Source organism: Phyllobates terribilis, unplaced genomic scaffold (genome assembly GCF_046119375.1).
Source record: "Phyllobates terribilis strain yellow unplaced genomic scaffold, ASM4611937v1 Scaffold_11__3_contigs__length_659146591, whole genome shotgun sequence".
Classification (NCBI taxonomy): Eukaryota; Metazoa; Chordata; class Amphibia; order Anura; family Dendrobatidae; genus Phyllobates; species Phyllobates terribilis.
The window spans coordinates 507,661,461-507,669,484 of record NW_027362771.1 but is presented as its reverse complement, the minus strand read 5'-3'; the positions used below and the strand labels follow the sequence as shown (position 1 = coordinate 507,669,484).

Below are 8,024 nucleotides of genomic sequence, written 5' to 3'. Positions count from 1 at the left end.
CCAGACTGCATCGGTCATCTCTGTCTGCGTGTTACATCCCAATAACCTGTTCACAGTAGCACTATTTAAGAGTACATTATATTACATTATATATTACATTATTATTATTTAGATGTAGAAGAGCATGCTATCTATAGATTTTTATTCCTTAAGGATAGTAACTAGTAAGTGTGTATATTTGTGGAGTGTGTTCAACATTTTGGATGAGTTTAGGGAGCATTTACACAGGTCAATTATCAGGAATGAGCATTTCAAGGAGCACTCATTTCTCGATAATTGGCCTGTGTAAACAGACAAAACACATGAAGGACTCCCAGACTATGAGTAATAAGATTCTCTGGTCTGATGAGACGAAGATAGAACTTTTTGGTGATAATTCTAAGCGGTATGTGTGGATAAAACCAGGCACTGCTCATCACCTGCCCAATACAATCCCAACAGTGAAAGATGGTGGTGGCAGCATCATGGTATGGGGGGGGGGTTTCAGCTACAGGGACAGGATGACTGGTTGCAATTGAAGGAAACATGAATGCGGTCAAGTACAGAGATATCCTGGATGAAAACCTCTTCTAGAGTGCTCTGGACCTCAGACTTGGCTGAAGGTTCACCTTCCAACAAGACAATGACCCTAAGCACACAGCTAAAATAACAAAGGAGTGGCTTCAGAACAACTCTGTGACCATTTTTGACTGGCCCGGCCAGAGCCCTGACCTAAACCCAATTCAGCATCTCTGGAGAGACCTGAAAATGGCTGTCCACCAATGTTCACCATCCAACCTGACGGAACTGGAGAGGATCTGCAAGGAAGAATGGCAGAGGATCCCCAAATCCAGGTGTGAAAAACTTGTTGCATCATTCCCAAGAAGACTCATGGCTGTACTAGCTCAAAAGGGTGCTTCTACTCAATACTGAGCAAAGGGTCTGAATACTTATGACCATGTGATATTTCAGTTTTCTTTTTTAATAAATTTGCAAAAATTTCTACATTTCTGTTTTTTTTCAGTCAAGATGGGGTGCAGAGTGTACTTTAACCCCTTCGCAACCCTGGGATTTTCCATTTTTGCATTTTAATTTTTTGCTCCCCTTGTTCCCAGAGCCATAGCGTTTTTATTTTTTGGTCAATATGGCCATGTGAGGGCTTATTTTTTGTGGGACGAGTTGCACTTTTCAACGCCATTACTAGTTTTACCATATCTTGTACGGGAAAACAGGAAAAAAATTCCAAGTGCGGTGAAATTTCAAAAAAAGTGCAATACCACAGATGTTTTTTTTTCATTTTTTTTACCACGTTCACTGAATGCTAAAACTGACCTGCCATTTTTATTCTCCAGGTCATTATGAGTTCGTAGACACCAAACATGTTTAGGTTCTTTTTTATTTAAGTGGTGAAAAAAAATTTCAAAGTTTGGTAAAAAAAAAATATATAGCGCCATTTTCTAAGACCTGTAGCATCTCCATTTTTCGGGATCTGGGGCCGGGTGAGGGCTTATTTTTTGCGCACCGAGCTGAAGTTTTATTTATACCATTTTGGGATAGATCCGATGTTTTGATTGCCCATTATTGCATTTTATTGCAATGTTGCGGCGACCAAAAAATGTAGTTCTGGCGTTTAGAATTTTTTTCTCGTTACGCCGTTTACCGATCGGATTAATTCTTTTTTTATATTGATAGATCAGGCTCTTCACAGATGAAAGCAGGTTCACACTGAGCACATGTGACAGACGTGACAGAGTCTATAGACGCCATGGAGAGCGATCTGCTGCCTGCAACATCCTTCAGCTTGACCGGTTTGGCAGTGGGTCAGTAATGGTGTGGGGTGGCATTTCTTTGGAGGGCCGCACAGACCTCCATGTGCTCGCCAGAGGTAGCCTGACTGCCATTAGGTACCGAGATGAGATCCTCAGACCCCTTGTGAGACCATATGCTGGTGCGGTTGGCCCTGGGTTCCTCCTAATGCAGGACAATGCCAGATCTCATGTGGCTGGAGTGTGTCAGCAGTTCCTGCAAGATGAAGGTATTGAAGCTATGGACTGGCCCGCCCGTTCCCCAGACCTGAATCCGATTGAGCACATCTGGGACATCATGTCTCGCTCCATCCACCAACGTCATGTTGCACCACAGACTGTCCAGGAGTTGGCAGATGCTTTAGTCCAGGTCTGGGAGGAGATCCCACAGGAGACCATCCGCACCCTCATCAGGAGCATGCCCAGGCGTTGTAGGGAGGTCATACAGGCACGTGGATGCCACACACAATACTAAGCCTCATTTTGACTTGTTTTAAGGACATTACATCAAAGTTGGATCAGCCTGTAGTGTGTTTTTCCACTTTAATTTTGGGGGTGACTCCAAATCCAGGCTTCCATTGGTTAATAAATTTGATTTCCATTGATGATTTGTGTGTGATTTTGTTGTCAGCTCATTCAACTTTGTACAGAACAAAGTATTCAATGAGAATATTTCATTCATTCAGATCTAGGATGTGTTATTTGAGTGTTCCCTTTATTTTTTTTGAGCAGTGTATATAACCTCACAGCCTGAGAATTATTCAACAGGTTCAAGAAGAGACATATGCTCTAAATATATAAAAAATATCAATTTTATTTAGAAAATATATTAAAAATGTATATAATAAAATAGCAGGGAGAACCTGAACTATCACAAAATGTGAATAACATCTGAACATAACAATATGAACAGTCTGATATTAGCAAAGGCCAAAATCTATGGAAAACCAGTAAGGAGCAGTATCAATAAGAAAAGTGCAAGGTGCTAGACATAATGGAAAAAAACATTACTGCTGTCTAAGGTTATGTTCACACATTGTGTTTTTTCAGCGTTTTTTTTCTGCAGCAAAACCTGATCTCTTGGCAGGAAAGAAGCTACGTCAAAAACGCAGGTTTTTAGTGCGTTTTTGGTACGTAAAATTTATAAGGCACCCTTGTTGCTAATGTACATGTGTTGTTTCCCTTTAACAACAGAAAGTATGAGATGAAAAAAGCCCCAGTGGCCGGTGTGAGAATTGCAAGATTTCTATTTTGAATTTTTGAGACAGATTGTGATAGGTGAAAAAAAAAAAATAATTGCCAAAAATTTAAACAAAATACATTTAACACAAAATTCTGATTTAAACAATAGTAATTTTGTGATAATCGCTCCCCTTTAACCCTTTAAAAGTAAATTACATTAGTAAATGTTATCATTTTGTCTTCACTTTAAAACAACTTTTATTGGTTAGCTGGACAACCGTTTTGCTGTAACAATGACACAAATTTACAGCCTACATTGTGTAATGTTAAAGGGGTTGTCCAGCTTTTGCAGAGTTTTCAGCATATGATGCAGCTAGCCAGATTCCAAACATTGTGCAATGTACTCACTGTTAGGATTCGGGTTTCAGCATTCGTGTAGTCATGGCTATTCTGTGATTTCCATATTTGCAGTCACGTGCCGACTATATTCTCATTCACTTCGCTCAGTGTCCTATTGAGAGTAGCAGATGAGAATCTAGTCGGAATGTGACCTCAAGTGTGCAGATCACATGATGACCGCTGAAATCGATAAACGGAGCCGAATCCTAACAGTGTGTATATTTCACACTGTTAGTATTCGACAATCACTGCAGCTTCCGCCAAAACTGGACGACCCAGTTTAAAGTTTACACTTTGTTCATATGAGTACTATCTACTGGATATACTGTAAGTTGCATAAGTCAGCACGTGACTTTGTTTTGTTTGTTGACCTTGTTATAAGGAGCCTATCATCTGACTTGTACTGTCTGAAGCACTGTAGCATGAATCAGACACTGTGTGTTACAGCAGCCGTGTAGGTTTTACGCGGCGTCAGACAAAACAGTTTGAAAAGTCGGCAGGGGACTGTGTGTCTCAGATGACTAGTCCAAGTATCGGACTCTGGCAGCTCCTCCCCACCCCCGTTCCCCTAGACTGACAGGTCTCTCTATGTGTGTGTAATAGGAGAGACTTGTCAAAGGGATCAGGGAGGCCAGAAGCCACCAGGACCTGCCTTGGACTAGTCATCTCAGACACATGGTCCCCGGCCGACTTTTCAAACTATTCTTTCTCAGATGCTGCAGCGTTTCAGAGTAAAACACACACGGCTGCAGTAACACACGGTGTCTGATTCATTCTGCCTGCGGATCAGACAGCACAAGTGAGATGACAGCTTCCCTTTAACAGAAAACTCCCAGTATCCACAATCCAGTCTGTGATAAGATATTATGTGTGTCCCCATGATAACACTTCTTGACCATCTGACAGTAACACAGGGCCTCATTGTTACCAGTCAGAATTCAGATTTATTTATTTTTTTTACCCAGATCTTCTATGATGCCCAAAGATAAAGTACTGCCTTTAGCATTGGGGCAAGAAGGGTTGTCATGGGGACACAGTCACAGAAGATCATCTAATACAGGGTTTGACAGTCTCACATTATAGTAATATTTGACAATAAAGTGAAATTTCTATCTTTTTTATTTCAAATACGCTTTACTTAAAGACCTGAAAGGAAGGAATACTTTTGCAGGGGAAAAGGATAAGAAGGCGACACTGCGATCACTCCATGGATGTTTCGTATTTACTCTAACCTCACACTCGCTCGCAAGAATAGTCCTGAGATCCATTGTACAGTGACTTATTTTTGGCCCTTTGATAATCACATGGTTGAGACGCTACATTCGAAGGTGCATTGCCAAATCGGAAAAGTTTGTTTCACATGCAATCCGGAGTCAGATCCGTATAGAAAAATAACAAAGCAAAACAATGGTGACGAGAAGACCAAATGATCTATCATGTCCTTGCAAAGTTAGATCTTTCCAAGCTTAAAGGAACTTGTGCTTCTGTATTATCTCTTTGTGGGACAGATATTTTGTGTTGCTTTTAGCCCTGTAAATAAAGGATGTACGCCAGGAGGACATGACGACGACGATCTCTGTGTGGTGGCAAAGCTGCCCAGGCTGCTGCCTCCTTTCCTTCACACCACCTGGTGGCTCCAGCATCTTCTTCACTTTGTGCTTGTCTCCTCTGAAGAGCAGCTCCAATGACTGAGGCGGTCTACTATGGCGGAGTTTACTGTAACACCAGGCCGACCCAAAAAGAGAAAAAAAAAGCAAAGTACAGATGATTCTCAAAAGACAAGGGGGTGCAGGGGCTTCATTATTAGTCATTTTAAAGTAATTTGCAAACTTTCTCTAAAAAATAATACATTTTTCATCGTTTTTTGATTTCCATGTGTCCCCATTAGTGTGGCTGCTAATCTGTGCACCTAGGGCAACATACTGGACAAAATCGTTCTCCTTCCACTTCTGGCAGCTATTAATTTTAGTAAAAAAGGCAATTAACAGCTGTTTTATAGTAATTTAGGATGTTTCTAGCATCAGGATTGTGGATCTTTATTATACTTTCATGTACTTCTTATGTTCTGCTGCTAATCTGTACTGCTAGAGCCTCAACTTTGGACAAACATGGACTCCTTCTACCTCTGGCAGCTGATAATGGTATTGGAAGGCAGATAGCAGCTGTTTTATAATAATTTAGCATGTTTCTAGCATACTGATTGTGTATCTTTTATTTGACTTTCATGTATCTCTTATGTTCTGCTGCTAATCTGTACTGCTAGAGCCACAACTTTGGATAGACATGGACTCCTTCCACTTCTGGCAGCTGATAATATTCTTGGAAGGCAGCTAGCAGCTATTTGATAGTAATTTAGCATGTTTCCAGCATCAGGATTTCGTATCATCATTTTGCTTTCATATATTTGTCATGTTCTGCTGCTAATCTGTGTTCATAGGTCCTCCCTTTGCACAGAATTGGACTCCTTCCATTTCTGGCAGATAGGTTACTGCAGAGGCTCTGCTCCTTCCCTGACAAGCAGTCACCAAGCTGTGGGGAGAGTGACTGAGCATGTGTGACCACCAACACTCAGCTCAGTAGGTGGACGTGCACATTGCCATACACTTTCAACACCAGGTGGCACTATACAATGCAAATTAATGTGATTCTTAACTAGATAGTTAAAAATACTGATTTAACGGTGGGACATCCCCTTTAATTATCGCCCAGCCAGAGATAAAGCCCTGTCTCTTCTTCCCAAACGTATAATTCTAATTATCTGATGTCAGTATGTGAAGAGGAGGTTGAGGTGAAATAAATGCTTTCAGGAAAACAAAATATTTTTTGGAGTTCCTCAACCCTGGAAAACAAAAAATTGTGACCTTATGTCTCCTAAAATTCAGCAACAAGATGGGGACAATTAAGGCAATTCTACAGTGCGAGGATCCCATTAAACATCTCCCTGTATCTCAGCTTCTGGGTGAGATGTTCCTGTCCATTGTAGGTATATTCGCACCTTTTCAGACTCCATAGCTGGGCATCTCCAGTTGAATAAGTAATATTGCAAATTGCCATCTCCAGTGCCAAACTTTAGTTTTTTCAAGAAAGTTTTGTTTTCCATCAGATCCAGAGTGTTGAAAATCATGGATGCAAAAAAACATCAAACCCTTTCTGCACAAGAAACCGGAAAAAAGACAAATTAATGGGAATTTGAGTTATGGGTTTTCTTGTCATTTACACAATGCAGTTTTATAATTTTTTTCCTGTTTTACAGTCATAATCACGACTTGTCCCTGACTAGTAGATGTCCTTTTCCTGAACTAAACTGTCCTCATAAACCCACGATCCCATATCAGGAATTGATCCCATTCCTGTAAGGGCTTGTCGTGATATCGCCTGTTATCCGATCTTCGGACCCACCCTTGAAGAGGATGTAGCGCTGCGCCCCCTTCAATCTTAGAATTGGTGGGGGTCCCAGCGGTCAGACAACCAGTCATCATTAAGTGATGACCTAGCAAGAAGCCATCACTTACTGTGGAATACCCTTTTAATGCCAGTTTCCATACTGGTATCAGGAAACCAGCAGAATTTTGAACTTGTCCTGAAAACAACATGTATCACTTGTTCACAGGATAGATAGACATCGATTTTCTAGGACCCCCACCAATCACAAAGACAGGGATCTCAAAATTACCTGTTTTAAGGAAGCATTACTGAGCATGTGCGACCACCACTCCTATAGACAGTAAGTGGTTGCACATGCTCAGCAAAGCTTCATTCATACTGAAAAATTTGGGGAAACCTGGTCTGATTAGTGACAGTCCGAGTGGACGGCCCCTGAAAGATCATAAATCTAAAACATATCCTATGGATAGGGGATATGTTGTTTATGGGGAACCCCCTTTAGACTCCATGTAACTCGATCAGCACAATATACAGAAATCCTATATCCACTGAACAAATCAAAAATTGTACAAGCCGGATTACCTTATTTATTTTATGGAAGGGCCTGAGCAATGAATGGGTCAATACATGGCAGCACACTTAGGGCACATTCACACATTCGGACAAATCACAAATTTTTGTTGTGAACGCTGCAAAATTCTGACAAAAATATTTGCAATTTTTTTTTTTGCCACCCAGCAGGATGAAAGTGATTATGGTTTACAAATAAGCAGATGTTGGATCCTTGGATCCGCCAATATGGACGGCTTAGGAAGGTTGATCCTACTGACAGATTCTCTGTGATGCTCCTCTGTGCCATTTGGGTGCTATATGAGCAATAAACTGGAAATTGTCATCCAGTAGGGCACTAAAGGGCCAAACGGGGCACATAGGAGGCACTGATTTCTGTGACCTTATTCCATTTATGGATCCTTCTGTGAACTTCTGTTCATTACCCTATTTCTCCCCAACTGACATTCATTGACCCCTTTACTGAGGCAGAACTACAGTCGTGTATATGTACAGCCATGTTTTATATGTTCCTCCATCTCTACCCAGTGATAACAAGTCATTCATCAGCTACTACTAAACATCTACAATCGTATACATCCCATAATATCTGTATATGCCACTGTCTCTCTACTTACAGTCCGGTGTTATCTCTGTCGCCATCTTCCTCTGTTATCTTTGGTGTTATATCCTCCATGCCCACTTCTCCCTCCTCTTCCTCACTGC

At 41.1% G+C, this 8,024-nt stretch overlaps 1 long non-coding RNA gene across 1 annotated transcript; it reads right to left on the bottom strand.

Moving 5' to 3' along the window:
• Positions 1-4,580: 4,580 nt before the first annotated feature.
• Positions 4,581-8,024, bottom strand: LOC141165262 (uncharacterized). The gene is made up of 3 exons (XR_012251123.1): positions 7,937-8,024; positions 6,361-6,515; positions 4,581-5,081 (listed from the first exon to the last, which is right to left on the bottom strand). It is a non-coding gene; the product is annotated as an uncharacterized lncRNA (long non-coding RNA).